This window comes from Drosophila navojoa, chromosome X (genome assembly GCF_054131105.1).
Source record: "Drosophila navojoa isolate 15081-1374.11 chromosome X, UAZ_NAV_1.0, whole genome shotgun sequence".
In the NCBI taxonomy this organism is placed as follows: domain Eukaryota; kingdom Metazoa; phylum Arthropoda; class Insecta; order Diptera; family Drosophilidae; genus Drosophila; species Drosophila navojoa.
In genome coordinates, this window is record NC_142895.1 from 32,642,541 (window position 1) to 32,657,080 (window position 14,540).

Consider the following 14,540-nt stretch of genomic DNA (forward strand, 5'->3'; position numbering starts at 1 on the left):
TTCTTCTCTATTAGTGTTATAATGGCTGTACGGTTTATTATTGTAATTAGGTCTCTCTCCAATTTGTTGCCTTTGTGCCCTATTTGACTCACGACCCGTAAAATTGTTTTTAAATCTAATCGGATTTTCATTAGCTTGACTCCAGAATCTGGCTTGTCTTTGATTTTAAAAAATTTCTTTTTCAGCCATTTCTAGTTCGTAGGCTGTAATAATATCTGATGGGTTTCTTCCTCTGAGACTGGGTCCTAATGATCCCCGTAGTCCTCTTAAGAATGTGGCTAAACATTGTTTTATAAAAAAATCCTTTTTTGCTTCTTGTAATGTTAAATTGCTTTCTTTTTCATTGACAATATTTATTGAAGTCCTCTGTAAATTGGTAACCTTTTCGTAAAGAATTTGTACAGGGCGACTCTTTGTTGTCAAATTTCCTAGTTCGGAAATTAAATCTGATTCTGTTCTTTTATCCGAAAAATGTCTTATAAGTGTATTCTTTATATCACTCCAATTTAATTTTACTCCCGTTTGATATAAAGTTTCGTGAGCTTTCCCTTGTATTTTGTTCCTAATTGCTCTTAGTATAAATAGCCCTGTAGGAGTTTGCTCTGAGCCTTTTATAAACAGGAGTATTTCCTCGCCGTTAGAAATGAACTCTCCTAATTCTTCTGCGTTTTCCTCATAAATAGGCATTGTCTTTATAAGATCAGATATGTTGAAAGTGCTCATTATATTTTGTCTATCTGAATTGGGTCCTTGAGCCGGTGGTATGTGTTCGTCCGATGACCCATAGAAAATCGGGGATTCTTCCCTGTCTTCTATATTGGCAGTGCGTCTTGCACTTCTTGTTGTTTTTGACATGCTTTATGTGATTTATTCGTATGTGTGTATTGAAGTGTGTATAATTTTTTTAATTAGATGTTACTTATTGTAAATACTTATATGGGGTAATGAAGGTACGTTATGTGTTGTAATCCACTTGTAGTGTGACTTTGGACTGTGGTTCGCAGTTGTTGCGTTTCCTTTATTCTCTCTTCTTCCCTTTGTTTTCCTTGTTCTGTGAATAATGATATTATTATTATATATATATATATATATTTTTTTTTTTTATTTTTATTATTATTATTATTTTTTTTAAACTGTGCTGAACCGAGGCATGATTCTTGCGCGTTGCAGTTATCATGCCAAAGGGCGGACAGACATCAGTCATGCTTTGTAACATACGTACGTATGTATATATATATATATATATATTTTTTTTTTTTTTAATGTAATGAGCACACACACATTGGTTCTTACCTACTTGTGTATAGTGTGATATCTTAAATCTTATATTTTGTTTATTTTATTTATTTGTTTCCTTTTCTATTTTTATAAATTTGAAGTTGTCCAGGATCCTTGCTCGATGCAGTGATCTTGTCCAAACACCAAGTCTTTTTCCACTTTGCTTGCAAATGCGTTGATATTGTTTGTTTTGTTGTTTCTCTTTTGTTTATTAATGTTTTAGTTTGTTGAAAAAACTTTTAACACACTGCTTTCACTAACTTTATATGTATGTATAAATTAAATATGCAAAAGCGGTTTTTGGATTAAAAAAACATTTATTCAATTTTGGAGTTGGATTAGAACTAAACTTAAGAATAATTATACAAGTAATATTTATATGAAAGCTGCCGATGCTGCTATTGGCGTCGCTGCTGCCGTGGTCAATGCTGTTGCTGCTGTTAGGTGTCTTGTGACACGATGGCTCTCACGGTGGTGCTGATCGGTGCGCTGACTCGGCGCTCGTGGCGGAAATGCACACGTTGACCAGAATGTGTTTTGACCAAGTGCATTTATCTTATTATTATTGCTGACGATAGGCTGCCACGGTTGCGGTTGCGTTGCTGTTGTATTCTGCTGACAAAGCGCACGTGTCAAAAGTGCATGCACTGGAGCCGTGATATAATTGGGCCGGTGCAATGCCCTTTTGTAGGGTCTGTCGTTAACTCTTCCCTCTTAGATGCGGACGTCCTCGGTCGCAATATAGAAAACTTGAGCATTTTCTCTCTTTTCTGCTTCGGATGTTGTGACTTGGCCTGTGGTGGCTGGGGTCTTCCGTTTCAGCAAGTATCCAACTACTGCCATAATTATCAGGAGAGTTCCAGAGAGTGTTATATTGATTGCTGCTCTTGTATCGTTGCTGCTCTTTAGGGTTTCTAATTTTCTTGTGTTGCTTAGATTTATTTCCTTGAGCATTTGCAATGAGAGGACTTCATCGATCTTGTTTGTTTCCGCCATGATTTGAAATAGCGGTGGTGTGGCTTCTGCGAAGGACATTACTTTTAATTCGTATACGTTATCTTCGATGCGTATCGTGGAGTTTTCGAATTGTTCCAGGAAGGTACCATGGAGCTCTACTTCCTCTTCGTCGATCTTGATTGGTCCATTGAAATCGTTGAGCAATATTGTTCCGACAAACAGCTGTTCGTGATTGGGTACGTGTTGATTGTTGATAGCACGGCAGTTTGGAGGTTGGCTTTTTAATAGTGGCAAAGTACAAGTATCATTTCTTAAATCGACTAACTTATTTTTATTACAAATTGTTTTTTCATTATGCGACTCACATGAGTCTCGTATAGCATAGATTGCATTTTCGCATTTTACAAGTTTTTTCTTTTAATTGGCTTAATTAACATGGTTGTACAAACTTCATTTGAGATTAAAGGTATGTTGATTATATAGAGTATATTTTTTCCATTACTTGCAATTTTTATTTGGCTAAATTCTAACAAGTCTTCTGCATTTAAAAACATTATTTTTTCTCTTTCTAGTATCTGCTCTATTATGTTGACTTCAGATTCTGACAATATTATTGAGTTTATTGTATTTGTTTTTGCCCAGTCTATGGCATGAATTAAATTAGTTAAATCGTCTTTAAAGATTTGGAGCTTGTATTTAAAAAACGTGATTTTTTCTTCTTGAATATTAGAATGATCTTTTACAATTTTCATTATGTTATTTGAGGTTTGTGTGATTTCATTGATTCTATCTTGCAATACTCTATTGATGACTACTTGTCTATTATTATTTTCTAATTGTTCATTTATTTTTGAAATTAAAACCTCATGGTCACTGTGGCCATTTCCATGCTGTTCCCAATGCATTAATTGCTCTTGCCACTCTTATGGAGGGTTTGAGTCTACGCAAGTCATTTCTGACGCTATTTAGTTCATAATTTAGCAGTGGGTACATCTGGTGTGAGGTACTTATATTTTTAAGGGTTTCTTCGAAAGTTCCGAAGGTTTTTTCATATTCTGAAATGTCAAATATGTGAATGATTTTGAAAGTTCCGTTCTGCATTGCCGAAGTTCCTGTCTTTATCGGAATTAGCTGAGAGTGTGAGTAGTCGAGGATTGTGGTTATACCCAGACATAGCGGTGCGAATATCCTGTAAGTTACGTTCGAATGTTATTTTTGTGGATAATTTTTCCTGAAACTGTTCTAATGGTTGAATTTCTGTTTTCTGCTACAATTTCCTTTTTGTATTTGGGTGTGAGTTTTGAACCTAGGCGCTTGTTTACTTTTACATAGACTATCTCCCCTTGTGTGTAAGTTTTGGTTTCCTGTCTCTCTTTATTGTGGTAATTTAAGTCATATTTTTGTTTATCTAGTAGTGTGTTGGATATTATTTTCCTATTCTCTTCTGTTTTTTCTGGGTTATCCTGAACTGTTGTGCCGAAAAATATCTCTATTGGTTTTCTTTTAGTAACTGAATGGTAGGAGGCGTTATATTCCTGTACTGCTTTAAAGAGTGTATCTGTGAAACTCATATCTTTATTGTCTTGTCTTAGGCAAGTCATTATCTCTGACAGGGTGGAGTGAAATCTCTCTATTTGTCCGTTACTTGTTGAGTTATAGGGAGGGGTAGTATAAACTTCGATACCTAGTTGGTCTTGCAGCAAAAACTTTATAGAGGCTGAATTTAAAGCTCGCTCGTTGTCGATTACTACGGTTCTGGGCATGCCGAATGCAATTAGGATTTCTCTTAATGGGATTTTTATATCCTCTGCAGATCTTGAATTTAGAATCTTAACTTGAACGTATTTTGAAAATTTATCGATGCTAGTTAAAATAGTCTTATTTTCTGTTATATAAATATCTATATGAATGATTTCGCCTGGAAATTTGGGAATTGGTGTTGCTTGAATTGCGGGGTGTGGAGGGTGTCTATCATATTTTGATTCTCTGCATGATTTTGTAATTTCTTTTTTTTTGTGTAGTTGAGGGAAGAAAAATTTTTCTAGAATTTGGGCTTTATTTTAAACTGTTCATCGACGCTCATAATGTCTTCTACCTTTCTTTGAGTGTATCGTATTTTATAATTGGAAAAGTGAAGTGGGTAGAATTCCTGTATTTTGCCCATTATATGTTCTGGAGTAAATAAGCCGTTAATGAGTCTTGGGTCAAGTCGTTTCTTAGAAATGTCAATTAATTCGTCTTCAGTAAAGTGGGGTTGTGTTACTGTATGCCTATGGTATGTAGGGAAGGGAATTTCGAATTTATAATCGTACTTTTCGCCGATTACTATGAATAGCTGATTCTTGAAAACATTAATAGGTGTTTCTATTGTGGGGATGAGGTTGTGTGATGAACTTTCATCACTCATAACTGTGGTTTCTGTACTATTGACTTCGTTTATTGGGTTCCTTGATAAAGCGTCTGCTACTACGTTAGTGGTTCCTGGTTTATACTTTAACTCTTAATTGAACTCTTCTAAGTAACTCTTCCAACGTTTTAGTTTTCCGTTGTGATTTTTATTACTTAGAGCAAAGGTTATTGGTTGGTGGTCTGTGAATATAATAACTTTGGCAGTTCCATACAAATAAATTCAAAGGTTTTGCAGTGCCCAAACTATGGCTAGCATTTCCTTTTCGTTTGTTGCATAGTTCTCCTCTGTTTTTGACAATGTTCGTGATATAAAAGTAATGGGTCTGCCTTCTTGTTCAAGGACTGCACCGATTGCGTAATTCGAAGCATCGGTTGTTAAGTGGAATTCTTTGGAGAAGTCTGGATATTTTAAAATTACGTCATTAGAACAAAGAGTTTGCTTTATTTTATTGAATGTTTCTATTGCCTTGTTATCTAGCTTTATCTGTACTTTATCTGATGCTTTTGCTGATATACGACCATCTTCACCTCTGAGGTGAGTGGTAAGGGGTTTAGCTAGTTTTGCATAATCTTTTATGAATCTGCGGTAGTAGCCGGAGAGGCCTAAGAACGATCGTAGTTCTTTAAGAGTTTTGGGTATGGGGAATCTGGAAATCGCTTCAACCTTTTCTGGATTTGTCTTAACGCCACTGTCTGAAATGGTGAATGCTAAGAAATCTACTTCCTTTTTGAAAAATTCACACTTGTCCATTTGGATTTTCATATTAGCGTTAAGTAAAATCGTGAAGACTTGTTTTAGGTGAGGAGCATGTTCGTTTTCAGTTTTGCTGAAAACAATGATGTCATCAATGTAGACATAGCAGATTTTTCCAACATGATCCCTTAGAATATTATCTAAGGCTCTTTGGAATATTGAAGGGGAATTCTTGAGACCAAAAGGTGGTCTTGTAAATTCGTACTTCCCTCCGTTAACAGAAAATGCTGTCTTTTCTATGTCTGTCTCCTTCAAAGGAATTTGGTGGAAACCACTTTTGAGGTCGAGGACCGTGAAGAATTTATTATCCCCTAAGTGGGCTATGATGTCCCCTATTTCTGGCATGGGTATCGATCGGAGATTGTGACCAGATTTAGCTTGCGATAATCAATTACAAGTCGGTATTTCTTTTTTCCTGAGGCATCGGTTTTCTTTGGTACGATCCATACTGGAGCGTTATACGGTCATCTAGAGGGTCTAATGACTCCGTCGTCAAGCATTTCTGATATCTGCTTTTCGACTTCTTGCTTTAGAGCAATAGGATATGGGTAATGCCTGCTGTAAGCCGGAGTGTCGGTATTGGTTCGGATCTCTCCTACTACTTTAGTCGTGTAGGTTAATTTTTGCTCTGGGTCTGCAAATAACGGTTTAGCTTCTTGAATTAGTCGATCTATTATCTTTTTCTGGCTATCGGACATATGATTTGTTCGGACCTTTATATTGTTCACTGCTTGTGCAGGTAATTGCTTGATTCGGAATTTATTACTGCCATTTACTATTAGGATATCATTCCTGACATCGATAACAACATTGAGTTGTTTCATTGTATCATTGCCTAGAATGCCATGAAATGTTTTTAGAGTGGGCAATACGAAAAATCTGATTGGAGTGTTGAGGTTAAAAAGATTGAGCAATAGAATTAGCGAAAAAAGATTCTTTGTTCTTTTTTGCGTTGGTTACTAGGGAAGATTGTATGTAATTCTGATTGGCACCTGTATCAATAAGGAAGTTCAGTACCTGTCCGTCCCTCGTTTTGCATTGGAAGTAAGGTAACGAGGAACGATTTAAGCTAAAAAATTGACATCAGATATATCAGCAATTTCTATTTGAGTCTGGTTGTCTGTGGTTGCTTCGTACTCGTATGGTGTTTCGACGATACCTTGCTCCTCTGCCGCAGCATAGTAGGCCTGTCCACTCATACACTGTTCGTATGCCTCGGCATAAGCTTCGGTGGCGTATGCGCTTGAATATGCGTTTGCGTAAGCGTTAGCTTCGTCATCTACGTTCTGCGCTTGGGTTTCCCCAGTATTGATGTCAAATTGTCGCTGTTGTTTGAATGGGTTCTCTCCCTAGAAGATAAGGGTCTCTTCCCAGTGAATTGGTTATTATTTGGCCTATTCATATAATTCACATTCCTGGTTCTGATAGACGAGTCGACTTCCATTGGCTGTGGAGTCGGTTGTGGTTTTGGAGCTATTGGTCTTGGTGGTGCGTTAAAGAACTGTAGTGGTTGTTGGTGTATGGGTATGAAACCTGAATTCTGGGGGTTAAACTTAGGTGGATAATACAGATCCGGATTAAAGTTGGTTCGATTTAAGACATGTGGGCTATTGTATCGAAATGAAGATTGAGTAATTCTATTTTGATGATTGTTCTTCGGAGGAAGCGGAGGGGCTCTTATAGGGTTAACGGAATTCCTAATCGACTGGTTCTCAATCAGTCGGCACAAGTGAAGAGCATGTTTAAGGTCGGTTGGCTCTTTGATGGCTAATAACCTTGGTAAGTCTCCATTGAGACCTCTGATAAACGTATCTAATGCTTTGTCCCTATAAATCTTGGTAATAGCTCTTACTGTTTCTGCAGATGAATCGTGGTTATTTATCTGATTCAATATTAGAGACAGATGATAATAAACGGCTTGGTAAAATTCGTCTATTGATCGCCCATTTTGCCTAAGAGTATAGAGTTGGTACTCCAGTGTCTTAAGATCTCTGCGATCTGCGAAATGGTCAGTGGGACATTGGGATATGGCTTTCCAATTTAGTGGGGTATTATATGCTTCTAACACAGCATCGGCTTCGCCAACTACTTTACTTCTTACTACCATTAAGATACCATAATGCTTTGGTGTTCCCTGTACAGTAGAGTAGGCCTCAAATATCCTGTCTACACTTTTGCGCCATGAAGTGAATTCTGCTCTATTCCCAGAAAAGTCTTTTAAAACTCTTGCAACGGATGGTAACTTGTCTAGTTCGTTGATTCGTCCCATATATTCTGGAAGAATCGTCTGATCTTGCTCGACTGGGACGGTCGTAGCTGGGTTAAGTAACTCGTCACCTTTCTCAGACAATATCTTCCTAAGGTATCTCTCTATCGTACTCTCAATTGGTTCGGTCAAGTAAGTTGGTTTTATGGCACCTGTACTGGTGGATCGGAGTGAATTTTCTGGTGGTGGCATGTTTATTTTAGAGAATGCGGTCGTTAGTTCGTCAATGGTCACGGACAGATTCAAAGAGTGGTGTGTCCGCTACTAAAGATCCTGCGACGCACACTGATTAAGCGGTACCCTACGGGCGGACACTTATAGGGCAGCAACAATGTTTTTGACCCACGACCGTACCTCGTTTACGTATTTAGAGTCACTCTTTCACGAACACGGTGTAGCTGCGGATTAGGCACTATTACGGATCGTTCGAATGCTCCCGTTAGCTACGGATTAGGTACTAACGTTTCGATAGTTGCGCATTAGGCACTAAGGATTTTCGTCGCGTTCACTAGCAGCTATATTTCGTTATAGGTGCTCTCGCGAACAATAGTTGATACTGTGTTTTTCGACACGTAAACTTTCTAGGATAACAATCGCGGGTCCCTGCTCGGGCGCCAATTATAAATATGCGAAAGCGGTTTTTTGTTAAAAAAAACATTTATTCACTTTCGGAGTTTGATTAGAACTAAACTTAAGAATAATTATACAAGTAATATTTATATGAAAGCTGCCGCTGCTGCTATTGGCGTCGCGGCTGCCGTGATCACTGCTGTTGCTGCTGTTAGGTGTCTTGTGACACGATGGCTCTCACGGTGGTGCTGTATTCTGCTGACAAAGCGTACGTGTCAAAAGTGCATGCACTGGAGCCGTGATATAATTGGACCGGTGCAATGCCCTTTTGTAGGGTCAGTCGTTAACTTATATTATTATTATTCTTAATGAGCAGGGAGGTCCACATGCAACAAGATTCAAAACTGAAATGATTTAACGCAGTGGCGGCGAAGATGATGAAAGCTATGATTCTTATGAACTACCACTGACCAAACACTGTTTGCCGCTACGCAGTAATTGCGCAGCGACGACCCTGGAATATAGCGGTTCTTGTGAAATTTGTCTTGTGCGGCGATGATCAGTGGCGCCTCTATGTCGCGACGTCGCGACGCGTCAGCGGCGTGCTGCTGCAGTTCCAACATTAAAACTACGAAATGTAGTCAAAGTTAGTCTTGACAATGCACGGGTGTACGTACATACATACATGTACTTACATGTATGTACATACATATGTATGTGTTTAACAAGACATGCACATGTAAACACAGTTCAAGCAATATTTACCAAGATGATGACATACATACATATGTATGTATGTATGCCATTCTGCTGAAGAAGTGTTATACATGTTTAATTGTTAATTAAAATATTGCCAATGACAATATAATGTTCGGATCGTGACTACGTTAAATATGCGTATATTAAATACATATGTATATTTATATGTAAGTGTTTAATGCTATTTTGCTTGGTTGTCTTGTTCGCTCTGTCCAATACAGTAGGTTCAATCACTAAATGTCTTTATGATCTTTAGCACGATAAGACAGCAATTTATGCGATACACCTACACATATGCACATGCATGCATGCATCTACATACATATGTATGTACATATGTATAATTACCAACGAGTGTTACCTGCATACATGCAAGTACGTACATACACAATTTTTCCATATACATATATATTATTATTGTTATATGTATATGTTTGTATAGTGACTAGCGGGCAACTTATATTTATGTAAGTAGCTAATTAACTAAAGTGACAAATGCACTTGCCAATACTTTGTGGCACTGTGACCGGCGAATAACTCATACATATTTATGTGTATGTGTGTAGTATATGTATTTAGTTACTGGCGGGTAACTCGCGCTTATATTTAAACACCTGATTTAATTTTAATGATCGTGGGTTGGCTATCAAAAGGAATTTTTTTAAAAAGTGTAGTACCTGATTAAGCTCAGTATACAAAATGAGATGCGATATTCGATCCCTTGCGCCTGTTCATATATAGATGTTTATGTATATATGCATACACAGAAGCATGAAAGTAAAAAAGACTTATAAACAGTATTGCATTTGTCACTTTAGTTAATCAGCTACTTACATAAATATAAGCGCGCCTCTTCAATTCGAACCCAAAATCATTCAGACAATTCTTAGTTGAGGTAGGCAGCCAATGTTCACGTCCCATGCATACACACAGGCACATACACACACGCACATGTAAAAGCACATAGGCATACAAATGCTTCTACGAGTGATATCCCATAATTGTTCGATTCAGATCCCATTCATACACAATCAAATGTATATACATACATACATACATATGTATGTGAGCACTTCACATGATCAACCAAATGCAAATGCTGGGATTTAAAATTGCTACTGGCAGCAAGAGCTTCGCACCCAGGCATACAAATGCTCATAGTACATGTAGCAAGGGAGAGTGTGTGCGTGCAGGCTCGTCGCGAAAGCATTTTCACTATGAGCACCAACGCGTTCATACCCTTTCCACAAATAATATCGAAAACACATATATGTACATATTTTGTACGAGCTTGGCAAACGGTTTGATAAGTTCGGTATACTCTTCACACAGAAGGGAAGACATGGGTTCTTGCTGCGAACAAATTTCAATTTTCGTGAGCTGGCAGTTCAGAGCTTCTGCTTGTGCTCACATGCATACACACGTATACACATTTGAGAGAGCAGAGAGAGGGAAACGTTTAGCATAGAAGGATCTTTTGTTTAACAATCGACCATCTCGGTAGAGCGCATGAAGAGAAATGATTTTGTGTTCCCATATTTTCGTAGCACAAGCCTTATAAGTGAGGAGCCGAGCAAATACGAACGGTCTGGGAAAATAGGTGCGCAAAACGCTTTGCACTACGTGTCCGGTCTATGTGTTGTCTGGTTAGTGGTAGATATAAGAGCTAGAGACTTCAATTTTTTTTTTAAATGTCCGTATATATCGCGCGCATATCGAGTTTATCACTAAAAACGAACTAATTCCGATATTTTTTATCGATAAAAAACCTTATCGAAGATCAGTTTTAAAATTATATCTCCCACATCTTTAAAGCTAGAGTCTCCTAATTTAAAATGTATATTAAGATACATTTTATACAATTTTGGTTTTTTTTTAAATTTACCCCCCACCCCTATATCCACCCCCTCACCCTCATATTTGTAAAAGGCGTAATTCAAATACTAGAGACTGCTTCGGTATATACACACATTTAATCAATATGATTACGTTCTGAAAGTTTCATTAAGATTGTACGTTTAGAAATTAAATTATTTAACAAATGAATTCTCAATATATTGCCAACACTGCAGCGCAATCCAAGCGCAATCGCCTGTATATGTATATGCGTATGTGTGTGTGTGCTTGTGTTTGTTTTTATGCGTGTGTTTTTTTTATGCGTGTGTGCGAATTATTATTGAAATATCAGTTGCTTGTAGGGTTCAGGGGATCTCGTAGTCGAGCAGTGTCGACTAGAGCTTTCTTACTTGTTTTAAAATGGCTGTATATACAGCGCGGATGTCGAGCTTATCTTTAAAAATCGATACCTATTCACGATATTTTATTATCGATTAAAAACATTATCAATCAAGTCAGGTGCCACTGTAGCTAATTGTGAATGATTTTTAATGTTTTTTAACAAGAGCTTCGCATACAGGCATACAGATGCTCATAATTTTATCAAGGGGCTGTAGTGTGCGTGTGTCCACTCGTCGCGAAAACATTTTCGTTATGAACACCACGCTATCATAACCTTCCCACAAATATTAACGGAAACGCAAATATTTTGTACGAGTTTGGCAAACGATTTGAAGACTTCGGTATACTCTTCACACAGAGAGGAAGACATGGATTCTTGCTGCGAAGAAATTTCAATTTTCGTGAGCTGCTGTTTGTGTTCACATGCATACACACGTATACACATTTGAGAAAGCAGAAAGCATCGGGAGACCGCGAGAGCAAGTAAACATTCAGCATAGAGGGATCTTTTGTGCAACATTTGACCATCTCAGTATATTTTCGTAGATCGAGCCTAAAAGTAAGTCACAGAGCGAGTCCAAAGCCCCAGAAAAAGCGTCCAAAAAGCTTTCCACTAGTTGTCTAGTCTATGTCCTCTCTGATTAGCGGCTCAAATCTGGGGCGCGAAGCTAATTTTAATTTATTTTATTTTATTTATATTATAGTTTTTATATATTTAATTAAATAAATTTTTTATTTGAATTATATTTTTAAATACATCGAAATTGAAATTTTAACCATGCTAAATGTGCGTTTTTATTAGTGTAGTCGAGCACTCTCGACTAGAGTTGTCTAACTTGTTTTCTTTTTATATTCGTTTATTAACAACTTTACGTATCTAATACAATATATGTTTTGTCGGCTAAAGGTAACGCACGTTGCTTGTGGGACGGTCGTAAAGCATTGCTTCGCAAGCACTTTGCACTCCCTTAGCTTGGAATAGCTCGTCTTCGCTCGATTCTGCGAAGCTCCATCATGATTATGGTCGCGAAGGTGCTCATAAGTTTCCAAGCTGCCTCCGATTCCAACATCACGTTGACAGAGTATGACAGGTTATCCATGGCTCAAGCTGAGGGATAAGAGTATGTGTCCACCGCCCTTTAGCTGAGCTATTCCACTTTCTTTGCCATGGTGCAATGCTGTTCTCTCTACTATCATTGCGTCGTATAGGCTCGTGTGCATTCCGTTCCACAGTCTCGGCGACTAATTCCTCTAGAGGTACCATGCTAGGTATGCCGAGCGCCGCGTCGTCAGAGACTGTTCTGAATGCGCAGCAGACTCTGATTGCGCTCAGTCTGTAGGTGACGTAAATGCCCCGGCTGTAGCTCGGCGTTGCAATCGCGCTTGCCCATATTGGTGCAGCGTAGAGGATGACGGACCTAATGACGCTCATTAGAAGGAGACGTCGTTGCTGTTTTGGTCCCTGCGTGTTAAGCATAATTCTTGAGAAAGATCTACAAGAATCAGCTGCCTTTTTATGCACATATTCTAAGTGCTCGTGGAAAGTTAATCTTGTGTATATTATGACACCAAGATGCTTTATCGCCCTCTTTGATGCAATGGTGACGCTGCTGATCTTTATATTGGCAGTTTCCACTCTTTTGCGACTGATCATTAAGACGACTTCGGCTTGTGTGGCGCCAGCTCGAGCCCAGGTCCTGTCAACCAGTTTCGTATGCGTTTGATACTTGCGCTGCACGTATCCTCAGTATCTTTAAGCTCCTTGCCTTTTGCGACGACAACTACATCATCAGCAAAGCCGGTGGTGTGCGCACCTGCTGGAAGTTCCAAAGGCAGTAAGCCGTCGTACATAATTTTACATGTGAGAGGCCCCAGCACTGAACGTTGGGGTACTTCAGCTGACACAATATGAGTTTATGGACACAAATGTTGTATACCAGTGTTCTTCCTCTGAAGTAGCTCTTAATTATCTCTTTTATATATTTAGGGATATTCTATTGTGATAGCGCATCCAGTATCATATCCCAACTAGCTGTGTTGAAGGCATTGTTTACATATAGTGTCGCGATGATGCAGTTTTGCTTCGTTCCGTGCCTCCATCTGGATGGTGGAAGTTGCCAGGCCAACAACTTTTTCTAGCGCATCAGTTGTTGACCGGGCCTTCCGGAAACCAAATTGTTTAGGTGACAGACCTCCGACGCTAGCAATAGAAATCTCCAGTCGAGAGCAAATCAGTTTCTCAAACACATTGCTCATGGTGTCTAAGAGGCAGATTGGTCTATACGACGATGGCTCTTCCGGTAGTTTGCCAGCCTTGGGTAGCAATACCAGGTTTTAAGTTTTCCATTTTGCAGGGAACGTCTCCTGAATTAAACATTCATTGTATAATTCGGCAAACGTAATGGGGTGCAAGGCGAGAGCTAGCTTTAGCGCACGATTTGGGATCCCGTCCGGCTCTGGAGCTGTTAGTTCTAAGACCTTTGACAGCTACTAATATTTCCTCGTCTGTAACTAAAATAATTTGAGTGCTCGTTGAGCTCTGATTAGCAGCATCGGACACAGGGGCATAAATGGAGCTTAATCGTTCTGGAGAGAGCATTTCCACAATTGAGTTAAGCTCCAAGCGATCCGTAGGCTGCACCTGTCTACCTAAGTGTAGTCTTTTAACTACTATCTTGTATGCCCTGCCCCAAGGGTCATATTCGGCTGAGTCACACAACTCTAAGAAGAATTATCTTTTACTTGTCCGAATGGCCTTCTTCAACTCTTTCCACCAATATATAGGCTCCTGTTGTCGCGTGAGCTGATTGCGACGTAACATGCTCTTATCGCAGGCACTCTGAATTTGGGCTATCATTTGGCATGCTCTGGCCTCAGCATTACCAATTGTGCCCAGAGACTGAATAGTCTCTGAAAAGACCGCGGGATCAAAAGTATCCAGCCGATACGATTCTCTTCACAAGGCTGACGCCCACAAGGTTCATCGCTGCCCGTATAGCTATCGCAATGGCTCCATGTTGCTTCCCGAAAGAGAAATGAAGTGACAAAAGTAATGTCAATTACAGGTCCATATCCAGTCCGACTAAGGGGGAACTCGTGGCCAGTGTTGAGCAGTTCAACATCTAGTTTTGCGAAGATCCCCAGTAGGATACGGCCTCTGGCATTTGTTGAGTTAAGATCTCCTGCTATAATGGCCTTCCGACCCGTAGCATCCTCGGCAAGCTCGTCTAGCACCGTTGGGAATTCACTGAGCTGCATGCTCGGAGCCAGATAGCATCTGTAGAGCCATAAGTTGCCATATCGGCCACG

The 14,540-nt window shown here is 39.1% G+C and overlaps 1 long non-coding RNA gene and 1 pseudogene across 1 annotated transcript in view; both read right to left on the minus strand.

The window, feature by feature from the left end:
- Positions 1 to 13,994, minus strand: part of LOC149090874 (uncharacterized) — a 74,479-nt gene extending 60,485 nt beyond the window's left edge. The window contains exon 1 of the long non-coding RNA XR_016197484.1: positions 13,900 to 13,994. This is a non-coding gene — a long non-coding RNA (uncharacterized LOC149090874). The remainder of the gene's footprint in view (positions 1 to 13,899) is intronic.
- Positions 1,841 to 4,229, minus strand: LOC149090875 (uncharacterized; annotated as a pseudogene).
- Positions 13,995 to 14,540: the final 546 nt, after the last annotated feature.